Source organism: Oryx dammah, unplaced genomic scaffold (assembly GCF_014754425.2).
Source record: "Oryx dammah isolate SB20612 unplaced genomic scaffold, SCBI_Odam_1.1 HiC_scaffold_29, whole genome shotgun sequence".
Lineage (NCBI taxonomy): Eukaryota > Metazoa > Chordata > Mammalia > Artiodactyla > Bovidae > Oryx > Oryx dammah.
In genome coordinates, this window is record NW_024070213.1 from 99,433,159 (window position 1) to 99,458,760 (window position 25,602).

Here is a 25,602-nt window from a genome sequence, read left to right on the forward strand (position 1 = left end):
TTTTACGAAAACTGGTCTTTAGTAAATATACTTCTGCTATTCTCTGTATTTGTGTGCATATATGAACTGTTTCATGATTTAAAAGCAGAAATCATCCTCTCTTTAAAACCCAACTTCAAAAGTTTTCTTTAAAAAATAATGTTCTTGATTTATTGTCCTAGAACATCAAACTTAAAAATGATAAAGATTTTTCAGTCCCTTAAAAATAGTGTAATATACTTGCCAAAATCATAATTAAACTTCTATATACTAAGAACTTCAGCACAAAACTTTATGAGTGGTATAAAATATTAGAAGTGATTTTCAAAGAATATGTAATATGGTTGGAAAATGTCCTGGATCAGCTACTATAGGCCAGAATTGTGGCTCTGGCCACAATTTACCAGACCAAGCTATATGACACTAGATAAACCTCCAAATAATTCTCTCTAGTGCTTAGATCCAGTGACTTGAAGCTCCTTTCTAAGGTGTTAGGGAGATCAGAGGAAGGATGTGATGTACCTGTCAAAAGAAATAAACACAACTATTTTTGGAAAAACCTAGTTTGTAGCTATTTCACTAGATTTGTCCAGAAGTTTATCCCTACTTACCTCTAGTCATATAACACTTGGGGTTTGCTTTTTGAGATATCTGGAAATAATCTTGGAGCCTTTTTAGGTTTCAGGTGAAAATGGGAAAGATCCTTTTCTTTGGTAGTGAATATTTTGTTTGCAGATTAAATGTTTAAACTGAAATGACCTATTACTGAAAGAGAAACTGTTCAACTTTAGATTCAATTTAAGTATTTTTCCTTATAATGGAGCTATGTCAATTTAGAAAATGATTGCTATTTAAAATGCCATTCCATAACCTTCTTTAATTAAAGTAGCAGTATACCATCAATCTGTTCCCATTAATGAATTTTTAACCATTACAATCTAGGCTGTATGATATACAGTTTAATTTTTTTTGCAGAAAGTATGGACAGATTCCTCAGAGATTTGAAGAGGGAGATTAAAATTCAGGGTTTTAGAAGTGATAGCTCAGATACAAGCTGATACAAGGGAAAGCAGCAAAAGAGAAAATAAGATAGAGACAGCAGGGAGGAACCAACAGAGAGAGAGACAGATAAACAGAAAGGTGAGGATGGGATGGTGGATGTGAATGTCAGGAATTTGTGGTAATAAAATGATGACCTCAAGTAAACGAATATCCCATTTAAGATCCTAGTAGAGTATATGTATGTGGATTTGTGGGATGTATATCTTTCCTAGCACAGAGTTAATAAAAATCTATTCTCTGGGAGGTGAATATATTTCTTGTATTCACTTCAACCTAATTTCCTGTGATTTCAGTTAATTTATTTTCAATTATGTTGATCCTTACCCTACTTCTCTCCACCCAGGTGCCCTTTCCCAATAAAATCTCTTGCTTTGTCAGCACATATGTCTCCTCGGACAATTCATTCCCCAGTGTTAGACAAGAGCCCAGTTTCAGGCCCTGGAAGGGGTCCCTCTTCCTGCAACAAATGGTGACTCTCGTGGGACTCTTCTTCGCCGAGACTGACATCCTGACCACTCGGGGTACTCAGGGGCCAGCTTGCCTGCCAATGGACCAGACCCAGTGGCTGCAACTGGGACCCTTTTGTCCCTGGTCTCTTCTTGAAGTGGACAACTGGCTAGAGTGCCCCAACCGGTAAGGAACAAGAGACTTTATTGACTTCTCTCCCCTTCCCTCTCTCTTTCCTCTTCTTAACACTTCCTCTCCTTCCCTGTTTTTCTAGTCCCCTGGTCCTGGACGCAGGAATCTGGTCGAAAGGCCCTCAGCCTGAGCTGAGGATTGGAGACTGATCAGCTCCTCTTGGCAGAGAACTCGAATTCTGGTTCTGGTCTGGTCTGAATTCTGGTAGGGCCGAGTTCCAGTCCTCCCTTCTCTGGAGCCCCAGGGAAAAGTCCCGTAATGCCTGGGCATCTGTAGGTGGCAGGAGACATCTGTAAGGCCACCCCTTTTGCCCCACTCTCCCTCCTCCTCCCCCTTCTTCTTTCAACCTGGCTTCCTTTCCTCCCTTGAAATCTTTGATGTTAGTATTTGGATTCTTATATTTAAGGGCTTCCCTGGTGATGCAGAGGTTAAAGTGTCTGCCTGCAATGTGGGAGACCTGGGTTTGATCCCTGGGTTGGCAAGATCCCCTGAAGAAGGAAATGGCAACCCACTCCAGTATTCTTGCCTGGAGAATCCCATGGACAGAGGAGCTTGGTGGGCTACAATCCATGGGTCACAAAGAGTCAGACACGACTGAGCGACTTCACTTTCACATTATTGATATGGCAAATTCAAATAATGAGTGACAAGAGGCAGAACAAGGTAGAAAAGACTAGAACAGTTCAAAAGAATAAAACTAGACAAATTTTGAAAGGAAGGTACAGTTTTATAGGTGCAAAAATCAGAAAGCCAATTAAGTGGCTTATGGATGGAGGGGTGGGGAGAAAGGGCATTGTGTATTGTCAGGGTACAACTGACCATTGCATACTTATCCAGTATCAAGAAACAAAATAAGTCTTACCTCCCGAGAATTAGAAACAACCAGAAAACTAAAAAATCTGGAACACAGGATACTTTCTTCACAGCTCAGGCATTTCGTGGCATCTCTCATCTTTGCCTATCTCTATCTGCATGTTTTGTTTTACTCTTATTCTTGGCTAAATTTCTTTCCCTGATCATTTGTTCTCCTTGTGAATCTGTATGCTTGATATGACCTAGTTCACACCAAAGTTGATGAATCTCCTTTCTTTTTTGTAAGTCATGTAAGAGCTATTCTGAACAGCTGAATTCCTCTTTTTTTGAACCAGATACACTCATTCTTATCCATTATCATCTTTTCCATAATCACTCTTAACATTTATTGACTATTTACTATATGCTGTATAATATTGCATGTGTAATTTCATTTAATGTTTATACTTCTTTGAGGTAGGCATTATGCTATTATTTCTATTTTGTAGACATAAAAACTGAAGTATGGTTAAATAACTTCATTAAGATCACAACTACTCTGTATAGTGCCCATATTTGAATCCCAGAGACAGACTTCAGAGCCCATGGACTTGTCTTCTATACCAGGGGTCCCTAACCCCCAGGCCACAGACCAGTACTAGTCTGTGACCTGCCAGGAACTGGCCACACAGCAAGACGTGAGCAGTTGTCATTTGTAAAACCCATGCTTGGTGTGCCAAAAAGGTTGGGGACTGCTGTTCTACACCAAATGTACTATTATGTAAGTCATTTGTATGTTCCTACTTGATTCAGAAAAGATAGGGCTGGATTATGTAGTACTCTGATCACTCATTGTGAATAGTGGCCAAGGATTTCCTTAAGTGAGGGTGCAGTTGAGACAAATAATGACCAGACTAGCATCTCTTAATATATTAAAATAAGTAATATTATTAAACAATACATGAACCATGAACTTCCAGATGTTCAAGCTGGTTTTAGAAGAGGCAGAAGAACCAGACATCAAATTGTCAACATCCGATGGATCATCAAAAAAGCAAGAGAGTTCCAGAAAAGCATCTAGTTCTGCTTTATTGACTATGCCAAAGCCTTTGACTGTGTGGATCACAACAAACTGGAAGATTCTGAAAGAAATAGGAATATCAGACCACATGACCCGTCTCTTGAGAAATCTGTATGCAGGTCAGGAAGCAACAGTTAGGACTGGACATGGAACAACAAACTGATTCCAAATGGGACAAGGAGTATGTAAAGGCTGTATATTGTCACCCTGCTTATTTAACTTATGTGCAGAGTACATCATGAGAAACGCTGGGCTGCATGAAGCACAAGCTGGAATCAAGATTGCTGGGAGAAATATCAATAATCTCAGATATTAAGATGACACCACCCTTATGGCAGAAATTGAAGATGAACTAAAGAGCTTCTTGATGGAAGAGAAAGAGGAAAATGAAAAAGTTGGCTTAAAGCTCAAGATTCATAAAACAAAGATCATGGCATCCAGAGCCATCACTTCATGGCAAATAGATGGAGAAACAGTGTCAGACTTTATTTTTTTGGGCTCCAAAATTACTGCAGATGGTGATCGCAGCCATCAAATTAAAAGACGCATACTCCTTGAAAGAAAAGTTATGACCAACCGAGACAGCATATTAAAAAGTAGAGACATTACTTTGCCAACAAAGGTCTGTCTAGTCAAGGCAATGGTTTTTCCAGTAGTCATGTATGGATGTGAGAGTTGGACTATAAAGAAAGCTGAAAGCTGAATAATTAATGCTTTTGAACTGTGGTGTTGGAGAAGACTCTTGAGAGTTCCTTGGACAGCAAGGAGATCCAACCAGTCCATCCTAAAGAAAATCAGTCCTGAATGTTCATTAGAAGGACTGATGCTAAAGCTGAAACTCCAATACTTTGGCCACCTGATCCTAAGAGCTTACTCATTGGAAAAGACCCTGATGCTGGGAAAGATTGAGGGCAGGAGGGAAAGGGGACGACAGAGGATGAGATGGTTGGATGGCCTCACCGACTCAATGGACATGAATTTGAGTAATCTCTGGGAGTTGGTGGTGGACAGGGAAGCTTAGCGTGCTGCAGTCAATGGGATCGCAGACTTGGACACGACTGAGTGACTGAACTGAACTGAATAATTCTATAGCAAGACTGGCTAATACCTAGAGACCTCAGAGTAGCATTACCTGGATGGAGTCAGCCAAGTCTTAGACCTTCTGAGTGACTCAGAGTTAACTGGACTGAAGTATAGAAACTGGAACACCAACTTACAGATTTGCAATGTATTATTCAGAGTCTAATTAGAATCAGAAGCATGTCTGAAGAACAAGGAGAATTAGCTGTGTAGATAAACTAAATATTGGACTCAGTCTGTTTAGCTTTATGAATCAATCTTTCATGCATAGTACGGACCACATTAATTGAACCATCAGTTGTTCAGATGCTCTCTCCCGGTTAGTGTCAGTGTTAGTTGCTCAGTTGTGTCCAGTTCTTTGCAACCCCATTGACTATAGCCCACCAGGCTCCTCTGTCCATGGAATGCTCCAGGCAAGAATACTGGAGTGGGTAGGCATTCCTTTCTCTGGAGGATCTTCCCAACCCAGGGATCGAACCTGGGTCTCCCCCATTACAGGCAGTTTCTTTACCGTCTGAACCACCAGGCCCTTCCCCAGAATAGTTTCCAAATCAACACTGCCACTATATTCCTTTGATACTTTTTTTTTTTAGGTTGATAATTTAGTCTGTTTCTTCTTCAAATTCTTCACACTCTGTCCTTAGGTGTATTTAATGACATAAATTATCTCACAACTATAGTTTGCTCAAGCCTGAGATTTATTTTATTTCTTTACAGTGACTTTGCTTATTTCTTATATGTTATGTGCTAATATTAAAGTTTAACTCTCAGAGGACAACTTAGTTTACTTATATGTCAATATATTGTTGAGGTTCTTTCACTGGTTCTTCTTAAGAAGATTCTGTAGGGGTGTTGTTGTTTAGTTGATAGGTCATGCCTGACTCTTTCATGACCTCATGGACTATAGCCCACCAGGCTCTTCTGTTCATGGGATTTTGGAGTGGATTACCATTTCATTCTCCAGGGGATCTTCCAGACCCAGGGATCAAAACCATATCTCCTGCATAAGCAGGTTAATTCTTTACCACTGAGCCATCTGGGAAGCCTCTATAGAGGTAGTAAATAAGAATACAAATTTTAGATCCAGATGTAGCTAGTTTTGAATTTGTTATTACCAAATGTAACTGTCTAATCTTATGCAAATTGAAAAAAACACCTGTGTCCCAGTTTTCATGACTAAAATATTAGAAAAATAATAGCACATATCTTAGGGTGTGGCTCAGAGGTTAAAGCATCGCCTCCAATGCAGGAGACCTGGGTTTGATCCCTGGGTTGGGAAGATCCCATGGAGAAGGAAATGGTAACCCACTCCAGTATTCTTGCCTGGAGAATCCCATGGACAGAGGAGCCTGGCGGGCTACAGCCCACAGTGTTGCAAAGAGTCGGACACATCTGAATGACTTCACTTCACTTCACTTAGGATGTCATAAAAGCAATTAAATTTTTGTAGTTCTTGGAATATAGTAGCCATAAGTATTCAATAAAGTGGGAGATATTATCATTAGCTTTCTATTTAACAGGAGCATTTTATTAAATGAACCACTTTCACCAGGTCTTTTTAATAACATACTCCAAGGTCAGATGTCTAAGAAAGTCAGAAGATTTGAAAGTCTTATATGATGTAATTTGGCATAAATGCCTTGGTGAAGCAAAGCTAATTTCATTGACATAGTATATATATAGATTATAGTTGCATGTAGATATCTGTCAGTGTGAAAGGTTTGAAGTGTAATGTATCAGTTATGGTAATGTATCAGTTATCTATGGTGGTATAAAGAACTTTTCCCAAATTTATTAGCATAAAATAATAAGTTATTTCTTATGATCCTGTGTTTTAATGGACCTCATCTGGACAGGTCTATGTGGTACAGCTCCAGGACAGCCTCTTGTCATTCAAAGTCTCTTGGTATGTAACCTGACATCATTCAGCTGTGAGTTCAATTTCTTTGCACTCTATTAGTTGTTTAAGAAAATAAGGCCCAATATGCAAAGGTTTAACTAAGCCTTTGCTTACATCTCCCTTGCCAATAACCCTTTGGCCAAAGCATGTCACTTAATGAAGCCCAGATTTCATGTGGAAAGAGTCTATACAAGGACATGAATACTGGAAAGCATGGTTCATTAGAAAGCACCACTATAACAGTCTACTATGGGTGGTGCTTGTTTAAATCATTTTATTCTCAGTGACTGCATTGAGCTGAATACACAAAATGTCACTGAATTTTTCTGGAGAGGCTTAGTTCTGGTCAGTTCTAATAAGTTTTTAGTGGTTAGAACAATGTCCACTGATAGGCTTTGACCACCAATGTCTATTCAGAGAACCTTAAATAAATGAGATACTAACAATGAAGTTTTCCAAGGCGATTGGATAGCCAGTTGTTGAAATGTTACATAGATAGCTTGTTTGTAATTGGTAATGAGGGCTTTGATCTTCAACTTTTAGAGTTCATAATTCTGAGTGTTTATTGAAAACGTCGTGTTACAAACACTCTATTCTATAGATGATGCAAAGGTATATGTTTAAATTCAGACAAACTTGTATTAAAAGAAAAACTATACCATTTACTAGATATATGAGGAGGCCAACTCAGTTCACCTCTCTTTCTTTGCCTTAACTTTTTCATCTGGTAAGTGGAAATAACAACACATACCTTTTCAGTGTTGCCATGTCAAATAGCATAATGTATATACGAAGTGACTGGAAAGAAGTAGATGCTCAATAATTGTGAGAAGACTCCTGGAGCATCCAGTCTAGTCAGGAAAATATAAAGAGCTTCAAAAATTTATTTAACACTTAGATTTTAAAATATTCTCTAAATTGGTGTTGTGGGGTTAAGATGGAGAATAGACATTGATTGGGAAATACCTGAAATAATAATATTAAAATAATCTAGCATATCAGTTTACTTGAATATGATGCCTTTGAAGTTGGCTGTGTCGTCCAAATACCCCTGTAAGAATTTTCTCCCCTTTAATTTTTTAAGACATTTAATGAAAATCCTATTTCAAAATATTAATAGAGAAGTCAAATCTTTGTTTCCTGTTACCTGTCTGATGCATTTATTGTCAGATAGATAAAAGTCCATACATGTTTCTGACAAGGAAAGAATACAGATGGGTAAGCACAACCAAAAAACACCCACAGGCCTATGATAACATCTTTCCTCAATAATATTTACCTCCTTAATATTGGGTATGAAAGATAGACTAAAAAGTCATTGTATATTATTTCTTTAGTATCCCAAGTACATTTTTAGAGATGTTGCAAAAGAAAGGACATTAGGTTGTCAACTGGGCTCATGTAATAGTCACCTGGGCAATGCATGGGAAGATTGATGAAGAGGCTATTGCTTCAGAAGATTGGTACTACAGAGGAAAATATTGCAGAATCACTAAGCACTGCTAAGTTCAAACAGCTTAAGGGCTTTTCATGTTTGATTCCTATTCCCCTCTCTAACGTGCCTAGGGATCAACACAAAGGTGGATTGAAATGTGTTATGGAATAAAACTCTCTTTTGCATGACTTTTCTTTCATCAGAAAACTTTGATTTACTTAACCTTTGTTTTCAGAAAAGTGCATCGTGGTTTCACATTTCCTGGGTGATGGATTTTTCTCTTTCATGAATCTGTACCACTGGGTTGTATTAGTCACACTGCATTATGTTGCACTAAATCAAGTAACACAATGTGACTATTAATGTTGTGATGTGCAAGAACATGTCTCACTCGGGACTGGGGGAAATATGATTTTCTGAAAACAGCTGTCTCTGCATTTATTCAATAAAACTTTTCACCTTGGAAGCTGCATTGTTTGCCATCTAAGCATTTTCATTAGCAATTTTGAGGTTTATTTTAAAGCTTATTTTTTTCCCTCTAGTGTCATTAAATATTCATGATTCCTCTAACACTTTAAACAATGAAATAAGCTATAATGATGATTTCAGTGCATGCCTATCACCTCAGTATTTAGATAAATCAGAGAGAGTACAATCAGAATATTTAAGAACAGATCTTTCCAATGGATTGATCACTGTCAATCAATAGATTTTAATACTGATCTGTCTGCTGTCCCTACATCACTCCCTTCTCTAAGATGATTTATAGGAATCAGAGAAGGAGACATCACTGGTATATTATCTCTATGTCTCTAAAGCCCCTCTTTAGCCAACTCCCTCTGTTTCTCTGCTCAGCAACTTCACAGCCATTGCTCTAAGTTCATGAGACTTGAGAAAAATAAAAACAGTTACCCCATCAAGAAAATGTACACAAATATTGATCCTTGATTCTATTAGGAATGAATCTATTTATTCTAAGGCAAGAAATTGTTCCTTGGTTTCTGTTAAGGAAAAACAAAATCAATAATACTGTTTTGTTTCTGGCCTACTGAGATATAAGATATAATGATGTTCTTAGGGCTTTATAAATGTTTAGTCATTCCCATCTCCAAGCATTCTCTTTCTTTTTTCTAAAAGCAAACAATACTACTTTGATTGCTTGACTAATATACAGTCTTCATCATAATTAGGCTAACCTTGCATATTATAAATTAAAATTTTCAAGTTCTTAGATATGAAAAAAAGTCGACAGATGAAAAACCAAAATGTTCCAAACTGTTTCTTCCTCTTTATTTTCCATTTCACTTTTTCTACTGTTTAGTACTCTTCATCTTATTTGGCTTTCCTGGTGGCTCAGACGGTAAAGAATCTGCCTATAATGCAGGAGACCTGGGTTCGATCCCTGGATCAGGAAGATCCCCTGGAGAAGGGAATGGCTACTCACTCCTGTCTTCTTGCCTGGAGAATTTCATGGACAGAAGAGCCTGGTGGGCTACAGTCCATGGGGTCACAAAGAGTCATACATGCCCGCATGACTAACACTTCAACTTTTACTTTTCATCTTGATTATATCCAACAGAATTGCTTTACTTTTTATCAGAATAAAATATACACATAGTAAAGAATAAATCAAATATTTCAAAGGGCTTACATGTCAGATGGTGACAAGTGCTGGGGGTAGGGGGATAAAGAATAGTGAAGTTGATAGGGAGTGCCAGGAGGTAAGATGAAGTTCATAAATTAAAACGTTAAAAATCAATAAATAAGTTTCACTTGGTAAATAAAAACTTATTTTCCCTTTCTCTGTTCTGAATGCACTGAAATGTATATATACCTACACTTGTACATACAAGTGCTCAAAAACAAGAGAAACATCTCCATAGGACAGAAAAAGAGAGAAAATCCATAGTTTCAAATAGATAGTGGTCACATGGTCCATAGGAAATCAAGATTTGACTCAAGAATTGAAAGAACCTTAAACCTTGGTCAGAGATAAGTTTAAAGCAGGTGGTTTGCATTACATTCTGAGATTTGGGGATGAAATAAAGACAGCGATCAAGAACTGAGAGCTTGGCCTATGCTTGCACAGAATTACCACCTAATATATCCTTGCCAGTTCCAGCTGGAGAGATGGACCTAGGCATATGTGAACCATAAGGTGGGGAAAAACGTGCATGGTCAAGTGCATATCTGATGAGGATTTTAACAACAAAATGAAAAGCATACCAGAAAACAAACCATTATATGAAGGCATACAGAGAAACTAAAGAGAATAATTAAATCTTGCAGAAATCCAGCAATGACACTATATGAAAAAAGCCTTAATGTTTAGAGATAAAATGTCCTGCAAAAATAATAAAAGTCAAAAAACAAGGACAGATAGAAGTGTGAAAGAGTGAACTATATGTCTTGAAAAAAAAAAAAAAAAAAAAAAAACTTCTGTGAAGTGAGGTCAATAGGCAAGATGAATGGCATATTCTCCTTAGTCGAAGTGGTATATTTAATAATACAATAAAGCAAACTACTAAAAGACAGCATAATGAAATGCAAAACATGAAAGAGAATTTAAACACAATACAGACTGATAAACTACAATATATATTTAATAATTAACATCTATATTAGAGAAGGAAATGGCAACCCACTCCAATATTCTTGCCTGGGAAATCTCATGGACAGAGGAGCCTGTTGGGCTACAGTCCATGGGGTTGCAGAGTCAGAAACAATTTAGTAACTAAACAATAATATAATATAATAAAGCAATAAATTTTAGAAAAAAGAAATAGATAATTTATTTCCAGAAACTAATTAATATAGCTCTTTAAATTAAAAATGTTCAGTGAAATCAGGATAAATTCAAAAGATGCACATTGAGAAAAGAATAATTAGCTTTATGCTGCTGCTGCTTATAAGTCGCTTCAGTCGTGTCTGACTCTGTGTGACCCCATGGATGACAACCCACCAGGCTCCTCTGTCCCTGGGATTTTTCAGGCAAGAATACTGGAGTGGGTTGTCATTTCCTTCTCCAATGCATGCACACATGCCAAGTCATTTCAGTTGTGTCCGACTCTGTGTGACCCTATGGACAGCAGCCCACCAGGCTCCTCTGTCCTCAGGTTTCTCTGGGCAAGAATACTGGACTGGGTTGCCATTTCCTTCTCCAATATAACATCACTGATAATGAGAAAATCTTAAAGAGAATATTAAGATTACTTAGGGGCTTCCCTGGTGGCTCAGAGGTTAAAGCATCTGCCTGCAATGCGGAGACCTGGGTTCCAGCCCTGCTTTGGGAAGATCCCTTGGAGAAGGAAATGGCAACCCACTCCAGTAATCTTGCCTGGAGAATCCCATGGACTGAGGAGCCTGGTGGGCTACAGTCCAAAGGAAGGAAAAATCCATCGACAGAAGTCTTCTCATCCACCAAAATGCATGCATGAAAACAAAAAGCTGAAGGAAGATGACTGGTAACCTAAAATTCAGTCCCCAATTAAACTCCATCCATTCAGGAGTGACAGTAAAATAAAAATATGCAAAAACTAATAGTTTATTTCTCATAGACTATCTCTGAAAAACTATTAGAAGATTTACTGCAGTATAAAAAAATGAACCAAGAAAAAAAAAAAGCTGGGCGTAAAATGAATGGAGTAACAGTATAGAAATGAAGTAATAAAATAAATGTCAAGCCTAAATATTTGCTATAGGAGTAAAGGCAGTAAAACATGAACAAACTGAGATGAGGATAGAATTCTGGTTAACAGTAAAGTATAGTAAGTGTGCAGGAGAAGTCAGGGAAAAGTTAAATTCTATAAACTTTTAACGTCCTTGTCTTATTTGGGTAGGGAGCAGAGATAATTAATTTGAGATATAGTTTACACAGCATTTAAAGAGAATTACGTTATAAAGTAGGAGCTAATGGGAAAGAAGATAAATTAGCTATGAATATTATTTGAACTATTAGAGGATAAACAGAAAAACTTAAGAAAGGAGAAAAAGAATAAAAAGTATAATAGAAAACACAAACTATCAGAAATGATTTGATATATGTTTAAATAATCAATTAATATAAAGCTCACATCTTACAAACTCATCTCTTAAAAGAGAGCCTTTCAGAACAACTCATGATGGAATACTGTGCAGTGGTTGAAAGAAATGAATTACATCTTTACTTTTGACTGTGGAGAACGCTCAAGAACATATTGTTGAAGGAGAAAAAGGCAAGTATAGTTATTTTACAATATGCTTCCTTAATCCAAGTAGCACACACAGATAAGAATTCTGTATGCAGTCTGTTCAGCTACAGCTCATGTTTCTTGTCATGCCAATTAACACATAGATGACTGGTGACTAAGAAAATAATGCTGAGGTTTCAGCAATTCATAAATGATTTTTCTGCAACAAATCAATATTGTGTGCTGCAATCAGACAGTGACTGTGTGAAAGTGTACTGTTACAGCCAGAGGTGCTAGTTAGAGAGGAATGTAGTAGTGTTTTACCAGGTATTCTTTCACTCCGTGTTCTTCCCTTTGCCTCATTCTCTTGGTCATCTCTTCCTTATCTTGCCCAGTTTCTATTTCTTTTTAAGGCACCATCTTCAGGTAGTCTTCTGAGCAAAGGTGTATATAATACACCTTTTCTTTGGAGAAATGTCTATTTAGTTCTTTGGCCCATTTTTTTATTGGGTCGTTTATTTTTCTGGAATTGAGCTGCAGGAGTTGCTTGTATATTTTTGAGATTAGTTGTTTGTCAGTTGCTTCATTTGCTATTATTTTCTCCCATTCGGAAGGCTGTCTTTTCACTTTGCTTATGTTTTCCTTTGTTGTGTAGAAGCTTTTAATTTTAATTAGATCCCATTTGTTTATTTTTGCTTTTATTTCCAGAATTCTGGGAGGTGGATCATAGAGGATCCTGCTGTGGTTTATGTCAGAGAGTGTTTTGCCTATGTTCTCCTCTAAGAGTTTTATAGTTTCTGGTCTTACATTTAGATCTTTAATCCATTTTGAGTTTATCTTTGTGTGTGGTGTTAGAAAGTGATCTAGCTTCATTCTTTTACAAGTGGTTGACCAGTTTTCCCAGCACCACTTGTTAAAGAGATTGTCTTTACTCCATTGTATATTCTTGCCTCCTTTGTCAAAGATAAGGTGTCCATATGTATGTGGATTTATCTCTGGGCTTTCTATTTTGTTCCATTGATCTATGTGTCTGTCTTTGTGCCAATACCATACTGTCTTGATGACTGTGGCTTTGTAGTAGAGCCTGAAGTCAGGCAAATTGATTCCTCCAGTTCCATCCTTCTTTCTCAAGATTGCTTTGGCTATTCGTGTTTTTTTGTATTTCCATACAAATCTTGAAATTATTTGTTCTAGTTCTGTGAAAAATATCGCCGGTATCTTGATAGGGATTGCATTGAATTTGTAGATTGCTTTGGGTAATATACTCATTTTCACTATATTGATTCTTCCGATCCATGAGCATGGTATATTTCTCCATCTATTAGTGTCCTCTTTGATTTCTTTCATCAGTGTTTTAAAGTTTTCTGTATATAGGTCTTTAGTTTCTTTAGGTAGATATATTCCTAAGTATTTTATTCTTTTTGTTGCAATGGTGAATGGAATTGTTTTCTTAATTTCTTCTTCTACTTTCTCATTATTAGTGTATACGAATGCAAGGGATTTCTGTGTGTTGATTTTATATCCTGCAACTTTACTATATTCATTAATTAGCTCTAGTAATTTTCTGGTAGAGTCTTTAGTGTTTTCTATGTAGAGGATCATGTCATCTGCAAACAGTGAGAGTTTTACTTCTTCTTTTCCAATTTGGATTCCTTTTATTTCTTTTTCTGCTCTGATTGCTGTGGCTAAAACTTCCAGAACTATGTTGAATAGTAGTGGTGAAAGTGGGCACCCTTGTCTTGTTCCTGACTTTAGGGGAAATGCTTTCAATTTTTCACCATTGAGGATAATGTTTGCTGTGGGTTTGTCATATATAGCTTTTATTATGTTGAGGTATGTTCCTTCTATTCCTGCTTTCTGGAGAGTTTTTATCATAAATGGATGTTGAATTTTGTCAAAGGCCTTCTCTGCATCTATTGAGATAATCATATGGTTTTTATTTTTCAATTTGTTAATGTGGTGAATTACATTGATTGATTTGCGGATGTTGAAGAATCCTTGCATCCCTGGGATAAAGCCCACTTGGTCATGGTGTATGATCTTTTTAATGTGTTGTTGGATTCTGATTGCTAGAATTTTGTTGAGGATTTTTGCATCTATGTTCATCAGTGATATTGGCCTGTAGTTTTCCTTTTTTTGTAGTATCTTTGTCAGGTTTTGGTATTAGGGTGATGGTGGCCTCATAGAATGAGTTTGGAAGTTTCCCTTCCTCTGCAATTTTCTGGAAGAGTTTGAGTAGGATAGGTGTTGCTCAACATCACTCATTATAAGAGAAATGCAAATCAAAACCACAATGAGGTACCACTTCACACCAGTCAGAATGTCTGCGATCCAAAAATCTGCAAGCAATAAATGCTGGAGAGGGTGTGGAGAGAAGGGAACCCTCCTACACTGTTGGTGGGAGTGCAAACTAGTACAGCCACTATGGAGAACAGTGTGGAGATTCCTTAAAAAATTGCAAATAGAAATGCCTTATGACCCAGCAATCCCACTGTTGGGCATACACACAGAGGAAACCAGAATTGAAAGAAACACATGTACCCCAATGTTCATCGCAGCACTGTTTATAATAGCTAGGACATGGAAACAACCTAGATGTCCATCAGTAGATGAATGGATAAGAAAGCTGTGGTACATATACACAATGGAGTATTACTCAGCCATTAAAAAGAATACATTTGAATCAGTTCTGATGAGATGGATGAAACTGGAGCCGATTATACAGAGTGAAGTGAGCCAGAAAGAAAAACACCAATACAGTATACTAACACATATATATGGAATTTAGGAAGATGGCAATGATGACCCTGTATGCAGGACAGCAAAAGAGACACAGATGTGTATAGCGGACTTTGGGACTCAGAGGGAGAGGGAGAGGGTGTGATGATTTGGGAGAATGGCATTGAAACATGTATAATAACATGTAAGAATCGAAATACCAGTCTATGTCTTATGCAGGATATGACACGCTTGGGGCTGACGCGCGGGGATGACCCAGAGAGATGTTGTGGGGAGGGGGGTGGGAGGGGGGTTCATGTTTGGGAACGCATGTACACCTGTGGTGGATTCATGTCAATCTATGCCAAAACCAATACAGAATTGTAAAGTAAAAATTAAAAATAAATAAATAAATTAAAAAAAAAAAAAAATACACCTTTTCTGAATTTTCAGAAATAAACATATGTCTTTATTCTATTTTGAAGAAGGCTGAGCGCCGAAGAATTGATGCTTTTGAACTGTGGTGTTGGAGAAGACTCTTGAGAGTCCCTTGGACTGCAAGGAGATCCAACCACTCCATTCTAAAGATCAATCCTGGGATTTCTTTGGAAGGAATGATGCTAAAGCTGAAACTCCAGTACTTTGGACACCTCATGTGAAGAGATGACTCACTGGGAAAGACTCTGATGCTGGGAAGGATTGGGGGCAGGAGGAGAAAGGGACGACTGAGGATGAGATGGCTGGATGGCATCACGGACTCGATGGACATGAGTCTGAGTGAACTGCGGGAGTTGGTGATGGACAGGGAGGCCTGGCGTGCTGTGATTCATGGGGTTGCAAAGAGTCGGACATGACTGAGTGACTGAACTGAACTGAACTGAACTTATTCTATTTTGGATAACTGTTTGCAGCTACTACATAGAAGTAGTAAAAGAAAGAGAGAGCTTTCCTTAAAAGCCTATTGCTGTTGTTTAGTCGCTAAGTCGTGTCCTACTCTTTGAGATCCCATGTACTGCAATATGCCAGGCTTCCCTGTCCTTCACAGTCTCCCAGTTTGCTCAAACTCATGTCCACTGAGCCTTTGATATTCTTGTATTTTATATCCATTCATTCTCTATGACAACCTTTCATTTGCTTTGTTGTTGTTTGGTCAATAATTTGTGCTCAACTTTTCATGACCCATGGACTGCAGCATGCCAGGCTCACTCCTCTGTCCTTCACCATCTCCTGGAGTTTCCTTAAATTCATGTCCACTGAATCAGTGATGCTCTCTAACCATCTCACCCTCTGCCACCCGCTTCTCCTTTTTGCCTTCAATCTTTCCCAGCATCAGGTCAATCTTTCTTGGCATCAGATGGCCAAAGTATTGGAGCTTAAGCCACAGTCCTTTAAATAAATATTCAGGGTTGAGTTCCTTTAGGATTACAGGTTTGATCTCCTTGCAGTCCAAGGGACTGTCAGGAGTCTTCTCCAGCACCACAGTTCAAAAGCATCAGTTCTTTGGCACTCACCCTTCTTTATGGTCCAACTCTAAAGTCCATACATGTCTATTGGAAAAGCCATAGCTTTAACTATTTGGACCTTTGTTGGCAAAGTGATGTCTCTGCTTTGTAATACTTTGTCTAGGTTTGTCATACTTTCCTACAAGGAGCAAGCATCTTTTAATTTAATGGCTGCAGTCACTGTCCACAGTGATTTGGAGCCCAAGAAAATAAAATCTGTCACTGTTTCCAATTTTTCCCCTTCTATTTGCCATGAAGTAATGGGACCAGATGCCATGATCTTTGGTTTTTGAATGTTGAGTTTCAAGCCAGCTTTTTCACTCTCCTCTTTCACCTTCATTTAAGAGGCTCTTCAGTTCCTCTTTACTTTCTTCCATTAGGGTGGTATCATCTGCATATCTGAGGTTGCTGATATTTCTCCTGCGGATCTTGATTTTAGCGTGTGATTGATCCAGCCTAGCATTTTGCATGATGTACTCTGCAAAGAAGTTAAATAAGCAATGTGCCAATATACAGCCTTGATGTACTCCTTTCCCAGTTTTGAACCAGTCCAGTTTTCCACATCCTGTTCTGTTGTTCTTGACCTTCATACAAGTTTCTCAGGAGGCAAGTAAGGTGGTCTGGTATTCCCAACTCTTTAAGAGTTTTCCACAGTTTGTTGTGATCTACACAAAGGCTTTAGTGTACTCAATGAACCGGAAGCAATTGTTTTCCTGGAACTCCCTTGCTTTCTCCATGACCCCATAAATGTTGGCAGTTTGATCTCTGATTCCTCTGTCTCTCTGAAACCCAGCTTTTTCATTGCTACAATGAAAGCATGTGCCATCTAGAAGTCTAAAATATGCCTTTTGTTCCTTTACTGGGGCAGTTAAAGATAGAAACTGTATGTTCAGTTGATTACAAGTGTGGTCTTATGAGGAAAAAATGGCTAAGTAGCATCATCCCTGGTGGCTCACTGGTTAGAGAATCTACCTGCAGTGTAGGAGCCATGCAGGAGCCTTGCAGGAGATATGGGTTTGGTCCCTGGGTTGGAGAGATACCCTGGAGAAAGAAATGGCAACCCACTCCAGTATTCTTGCCTGGAAAACCCCATGGACAAAGAGTCAGACACATTGAGTGACTGAACAATAGCAAATTTTTCATTAATTGATATCCATCTTGATCATTGTATTCTTCTTGCATGTAACTTCCTAGTACTTCCTTTAAGAGAGATAACTATTACTACTTCCTAGAAGACCGACTATAAGACCTTGCCTTCATCTAGACCACTTTGCTGCTGCCTTGTAAACTCCAGTGCTATCATAAAAAGTAAGGACTCTTTACATCCTGAACTCTCTCTTCGGCTTCAGGGCAAACATTTTTCATTGAAGTTACTGAAGTTAAACCTCATCCACTATCATCAATACTTGCCTCATGATAATTTACAATTCTGCTTCTGACATGAGCACTTGTGTGTTCTCAGCTCCTATTAAGCTTACTCTATTCACTCTTCAATAAGTTGTTTAGACAATTACTTATTCCTAGACTAATATTAGGATAGCTATTGAATTAATGAGGCTATGTTACATTACTGAAATAAACAGCTCAGAAATGGCAGTTGATTATGACAATCAAGGTTTATTTCTCTCTCATGCTTCATGTGTCTTCTGGGTCAGCTGAAGGTCTGATCCAAGGCTGTGTACCACATGTTGTCTTTATTTTTGGATCCAAACTAAAATAGCCTTGATCTGAGACATTTTTGACCTCATGTTTAAGATAAAATAGAAGATATTAATTATAGAACTGTGCAAATGTTCTTAAAATTTCTTCTTAGAAATTCAGCATATCAATTCTAATCCCATTTCATCAACCTACATAACTCTTGGCCAAAACATGGTATGGATGGCTCATTTCAGTTCAATTTCTCAGTCATGTCCGACTATTTGGAACCCCATAGACTGTGGCACACCAGGCTTTTCTGTCCATCACCAACTCCTGGAGCTTTCTCAAACTCATGTTGATCAAGTTGGTGATGCCATCCAGCAGTCTCATCCTCTGTTGTCCCCTTATCCTCCTGGCTTCAATCTTACCCAGCATCAGGGTCTTTTCTGATGAGTCAGTTCTTCATATCAGGTGGCCAAAGTATTGGAGCTTCAGCTTCAGCATCAGTCCTTCCAATGAATATTCAGGACTGATTTCCTTTAGGATTGACTGATTGGATCTCCTTGCAGTCCAAGGGACTCTCAAGAGTCTTGTCCAGGACCGCAGTTCAAAAGCATCAATTCTTTGGCATTCAACTTTCTTTTTGGTCCAACTCTCTCATCCGTGCATGACTGTTGGAAAAACCGTAATTTTGACTAGACAGACCTTTGTTAGCAAAATAATGTCTCTGCTTTTTAATATGCTGTCTAGGTTAGTCATAGCTTTCTTTCCAAGGAATAAACATCTTTAAATTTCATGGCTGCAGTCACCATCTGCAGTGATTTTGCTGCTGCTGCTGCTAAGTCGCTTCAGTCATGTCCGACTCTGTGCGACCCCATAGATGGCAGCCTATCAGGCTCCACCATTCCTGGGATTCTCCAGGCAAGAACACTGGAGTGGGTTGCCATTTCCTTCTCCAATTCATGAAAGTGAAAAGTGAAAGTGAAGTCGCTCAGTCGTGTCCGACTCTTAGTGACCCCATGGACTGCAGCCCACCAGGCTCCTCCATCCATGGGATTCTCCAGGCAAGAGTACTGGAGTGGGGTGCCATTTTGGAGCCAAGGAAATAAAATCTGTCAGTGTTTCCATTGTTTTTCCATCTCTCTGCCATGAAGTGATGGGACCAGATGCTGTGATTTTCATTTTGTGAATGTTGAGTTTTAAGCCAACTTTTTCACTCTCCTCTTTCACTTTCATCAAGCGGCTCTTTAGTTCCTCTTTGCTTTCTGTCATAAGAGTGGTATCATCATCATATCTGAAGTTACTGATATTTCTCCCAGCAATCTTGATTCCAGCTTGTTCTTCATCCAGTCTGGCATTTTGCATGGTGTACTCTGAATATAAGTTAAATAAGCAGGGTGACAATATACAGCCTTGGCATATTCTTTTCTCAATTTGGAACCAGCCAGTTGTTCCATGTCTAGTTACAACTGTTGCTTGTTGACCTGCATAATGATTTCTCAGGGGGCAGGTAAGGTGGTCTGGTATTTCCATCTCTTGAAGATTTTTCCATAGTTTGTTGTGATCCACACAGTAAAGGCTATAGCATAGTCAATGACGCAGAAATAGATGTTTTTTTTCTGGATTTATCTTGCTTTTTCTATGATCAAACAGATGTTGGTAATTTGATCTCTGGTTCCTCTGCCTTTTCTAACTCTAGCTTGAACATCTAGAGTTCTCTGTTCATGTACTGTTGAAGCCTGGCTTGAAGAATTTTGAGCATTACTTTGCTAGTGTGGAAGATGAATGCAATTGTACAGTAGTTTGGACATTTTTTTGGTGTTGCCTTTCTTTGGGGTTGGAATGAAAACTGACCTTTTCCAGTCCTGTTGCCACTCCTGGGTTTTCCAAACTTGCTAGAATGTTGAGTGCACTACTTTCACAGCATCATCTTTTAGGATTTGAAATAATTCAGCTGGAATTCCATGACTTCCATAAACCTGGTGACTTCTATAGTTTTGTTTGAAAATGTAGAAAAGTGAAATATACATTAACATCATTGGGTCCTTTAATTTTCTCCTTCGTAATCACAGCTGTAACCCACAGATTTTCTTGCAAAACTCTGTTAGTCTTTGCCCTGCTTCATTCTGCATTCCAAGGCCAAATTTGCCTGTTACTCCAGCTGTTTCTTGACTTCCTACATTTGCATTCCAGTCCCCTAGAATGAAAAGGACATCTTTTGGGGGGGGGTGTTAGTTCTAAAAGGTCTTGTAGGTGTTCATAGAACCATTCAACTTCAGCTTCTTCAGTGTTACTGATTGGGGCATAGACTTGGATAACTGTGATATTGAATGGTTTGCCTTGGAGATGAACAGAAATCATTCTGTGGTTTTTGAGATTGCATCCAAGTACTGCATTTTGGACTCTTTTGTTGACCATGATGGCTACTCCATTTCTTCTGAGGGATTCCTGCTCGCAGTAGTAAATATAATGGTCATCTGAGTTAAATTCACCCATTCCAAGCCATTTTAGTATGCTGATTCCTAGAATGTTGATGTTCATGCTTGCCATCTCTTGTTTGACCACTTCCAATTTGCCTTGATTCATGGGCCTGACATTCCAGTTTCCTATGCAATATTGCTCTTTACAGCATCTATTCCTGCTTTATTGACTATGCCAAAGCCTTTGACTGTGTGGATCACAATAAACTGTGGAAAATTCTGAGAGAGATGGGAATACCAGACCACCTGACCTGCCTCTTGAAAAATCTGTATGCAGGTCAGGAAGCAACAGTTAGAACTGGACATGGAACAACAGACTGGTTCCAAATAGGAAAAGGAGTATCTCAAGGCTGTATATTGTCACCCTGTTTATTTAACTTCTATGCAGCGTGCATCATGAGAAACGCTGGACTGGAAGAAACAAAGCTGGAATCAAGATTGCCAGGAGAAATATCAATAACCTCAGATATGCAGATGACACCACCCTGATGGCAGAAAGTGAAGAGGAACTAAAAAGCTTCTTGATGAAAGTGAAAGAGAAGAGTGAAAAAGTTGGCTTAAAGCTCAACATTCAGAAAACGAATATCATGGCATCCGGTCCCATCACTTCATGGGAAATAGACAGGGAAACAGTGGAAACAGTGTTAGACTTTATTTTGGGGGGGCTCCAAAATCACTGCAGATGGTGACTGCAGCCATGAAATTAAAAGACGCTTACTCCTTGGAAGAAAAGTTATGACCATCCTAGAGAGCATATTCAAAAGCAGAGACATTACTTTGCCGACTAAGGTCCATCTAGTCAAGGCTACAGTTTTTCCTGTGGTCATGTATGGATGTGAGAGCTGGACTGTGAAGAAGGCTGAGCACCGAAGAATTGATGCTTTTGAACTGTGGTGTTGGAGAAGACTCTTGAGAGTCCCTTGGACTGCAAGGAGATCCAACTAGTCCATTCTAAAGGAGATCAGTCCTGGGATTTCTTTGGAAGGAATGATGCTAAAGCTGAAGCTCCAGTACTTTGGCCACCTCATGCGAAGAGTTGACTCATTGGAAAAGACTCTGATGCTGAGAGAGATTGGGGGAAGGAAGAGAAGGGCACGACAGAGGATAAGATGCCTGGATGGCATAACTGACTTGATGGACGTGAGTCTGAGTGCACTCCGGGAGTTGGTGATGGGCAGGGAGGCCTTGTGTGCTGCAATTCGTGGGGCCGCAAAGAGTAGGACAGGACTGAGTGACTGAACTTAACTGAATGCACAGATTTAAATATATTCAGTATGAATTTGCTTATACATGGGAATTCCTCATGAATTCTGTTTTTTAATGTCCTAAACATTTACCTTGCTTCCAAGAGTCCTAAGTATTAAAGTGAATAGGTAATTGCAATTAGTGTTAGTTCAGTTCAGTTCAGTCACTCAGTCGTGTCTGACTCTTTGTGACCGCATGAATTGCAGCAAGCCAGGCCTCCAGGTCCATCACCAACTCCCAGAGTGTACTCAAACTCACATCCATCGAGTCATTGATGCCATCCAGCCATCTCATCCTCCGCCGTCCCCCTCTCCTCCTGCCCCCAATCCCTCCCAGCATCAGAGTCTTTTCCAATGAGTCAACTCTTCACATGAGGTGGCCAAAGTACTGGAGCTTCAGCTTTAGCATCATTCCTTCCAAAGAAATCCCAGGACTGATCTCCTTCAGAATGGACTGGTTGGATCTCCTTGCAGTCCAAGGGACTCTCAAGAGTCTTCTCCAACACCACAGTTGAAAAGCATCAATTCGTTGGTGCTCTGCCTTCTTCACAGTCCAACTCTCACATCCATACATGACCACTGGAAAAACCATAGCCTTGACTAGACGGACTTTAGTCGGCAAAGTAATGTCTCTGCTTTTGAATATGGTATCTAGGTTGGTCATAACTTTTCTTCCAAGGAGTAAGCGTTTTTTAATTTCATGGCTGCAGTCACCATCTGCAGTGATTTTGGAGCCCCAAAAAATGAAGTCTGATACTGTTTCCACTGTTTCCCCGTCTATTTCCCATGAAGTGATGGGACTTGATGCCATGATCTTCGTTTTCTGAATGTTGAGCTTTAAGCCAACTTTTTCACTCTCCTCTTTCACTTTCGTCAAGAGGCTTTTTAGTTCCTCTTTACTTTCTGCCATCAGGGTGGTGTTATCTACATATCTGAGGTGATTGATATTTCTCCCGGCAGTCTTGATTCCAGCTTGTGTTTCTTCCAGTCCAGCGTTTCTCATGATGCACGCTGCATAGAAGTTAAATAAACAGGGTGACAATATAAAGCCTTGACGCACTCCTTTTCCTATTTGGAACCAGTTTGTTGTTCCATGTCCAGTTCTAACTGTTGCTTCCTGACCTGCATACAGATTTCTCAATAGGTAGGTCAGGTGCTCTGGTATCCCCATCTCTCTCAGAATTTTCCACAGTTTATTGTGATCCACACAGTCAAAGGCTTTGCCATAGTCAATAAAGCAGAAATAGGTGTTTTTCTGGAACTCTCTTGCTTTTTCCATGATCCAGCGGATGTTGGCAATTTGATCTCTGGTTCCTCTGCCTTTTCTAAAATGAGCTTGAACATCAGGACGTTCACGGTTCACATATTGTTGAAGCCTGGCTTGGAGAATTTTGAGCATTACTTTACTAGCAAGTGAGATGAATGCAATTGTGCAGTAGTTTGAACATTCTTTGGCATTGCCCTTCTTTGGGATTGGAATGAAACCTGACCTTTTCCAGTCCTGTGGCCACTGCTGGGTTTTCCAAATTTGCTGGCATATTGAGTGCAGCACTTTCACTGCATCATCTTTCAGGATTTTAAACAGCTCCACTGAAATTCCATCACCTCTTCTAGCTTTGTTCATAGTGGTGCTTTCTAAGGCCCACTTGACTTCACATTCCAAGATATCTGGCTCTAGACGAGTGATCACACCATCATGATTATCTGGGTCGTGAAGATCTTTTTTGTATAGTTCTGTGTATTCTTGCCACCTCTTCTTAATATCTTCCACTTCTGTTAGGTCCATACCATTTCTGTCCTTTATTGAGCCCATCTTTGCATGAAATGTTCCCTTGGTATCTCTAATGTTCTTGAAGAGATCTCTAGTCTTTCCCATTCTGTTGTTTTCCTCTATTTCTTTGCATTGATCGCTGAAGAAGGCTTTCTTATCTCTTCTTTCTGTTCTTTGGAACTCTGCATTCATATGCTTATATCTTTCCTTTTCTCCTTTGCTTTTCGCTTCTCTTCTTTTCATAGCTATTTGTAAGGCCTCCCCAGACAGTTGTTTTGCTTTTTTGCATTTCTTTTCCATGGGGATGGTCTTGATCCCTGTCTCCTGTACAATGTCATGAACCTCAGTCCATAGTTCATCAGGCCCTCTATATATCAGATCTAGGCCCTTAAATCTATTTCTCACTTCCACTGTATAATCATAAGGGATTTCATTTAGGTCATACCTGAATGGTCTGGCGGTTTTCCCTTCTTTCTTCAATTTAAGTCTGAATTTGGCAATAAGGAGCTCATGATCTGAGCCACAGTCAGCTCCTGGTCTTGTTTTTGCAGTTAGTGTTAAAATACCCTTATACAGACATATATAATCGAAGGAGCCAGTGATGGGAAAGTAGTTAGAGAGTTGCTGACAAGGCAGAATCCATCTCTGGTGTATAAGTTGCATGTTTACATTTGCTCTTCTTCTCAGTGGCACACCATAAATGACAAAGACAGATCTCCAAAAAACATTGTATGGTTCAAGTTCTCAACAGTAGGCATTCTTGTTTTCTCTGGAGAAAACATTTTCATTGCGATTATGTTACATAATTATTTCATCATTTGACATGTGTATAAAATGAAGAACAAGGACAAAACTTTTGAAGTATTGTCAAAAATATTCAGTTGGAAGTATGTAAAGCCTTCTACATAAATTTATATTTTAAAAGTATTAGTAATATATTAGAGAGGAAACGAATACCTAAATTATAGTACTTTTTTCTTATTTTATTATTTTTTTAGTTTACAATATTGTATTGGTTTTGCCATACATCAACATGAATCCACCATCCTAAAAGACTAGGTTGAGTTCATATATGATTTGATAGGACAAAATATTCTATTCTTTTTTTTTTGTCAGCTATCTTTCTTATGTCTTCAGTGATACTAGAATATCTTACTAATGCTAAATTTCTCTGTACAGCTTCAAGAAACTAGATCTAATAGTCCAGTAATATTATTTCATTTACCTAATAAAAAATGTTGATCTCCTACTACATGGTAGCACTTTATAATGATGGGATACAGCAGAGAACAAATAGTCTCTGCCCTTGGGGATTATTCTATTTGATGGAGTCACATGATAAATTAATATAACATTTGTCAGATTGTGATAAGTGGCCTAAAGAAAGGGTAACAAGAGAGGAGTGATGGGCAGATAGCTCTAAAAGGCAAACTTTTACACAGACTAGTGAAGTGAGGGAGTGAGTCATCATGACAGCTGGGAGCAGAGCTCTCAAGGCTGAAGACACTGTTTAGGATAGCCCTGAAGCAGGAGTCTGCTCCCTGTGTCTTGTGTTGCTGGTGAACAAGAAGAAGGTAGAATGGGGTGGTCTTTAAGTCTTGTAGATCATAGTATTATTCCATGTGAGACAGGTAAGTCATAGAAAAACTTTAAGAAAAAGAACAGCTTTGTAAACTTTTGCATTTGTATAGAATTTATACTTTTAAGACAAGTTTGTAATGGTCTACACAGGCTATGAAATAGAACTTTGTCTGCATTTCAGAGAAGCCTTTCCTGTAGCTCCTTTCTGTAGTCAAAAAGTTATCAAACTTTTGAGTTCATTTAACAAACACATGGAAGTGTTAATTTTTTTGATTCAATACTTTAATGACGTTTTTAAAAAATAGTTGGGTAAAAGAGCAGCATATGAAACTGAGCTGAATGACATTTTTTATTTCTATGCTAATTGATAGTGTTGATTCAAACTCGGAGTTAGATGGAAAGACACGTCTTAGTTAAAATTCGAAATGTAAAGGAGTATTTTTAAATTTAAATTTAAAGAAGTATTTAAAGGCCAATACTTTGGCCACCTAATGCAAAGAGCTGACTCATTAGAAAAGACCCTAGTGC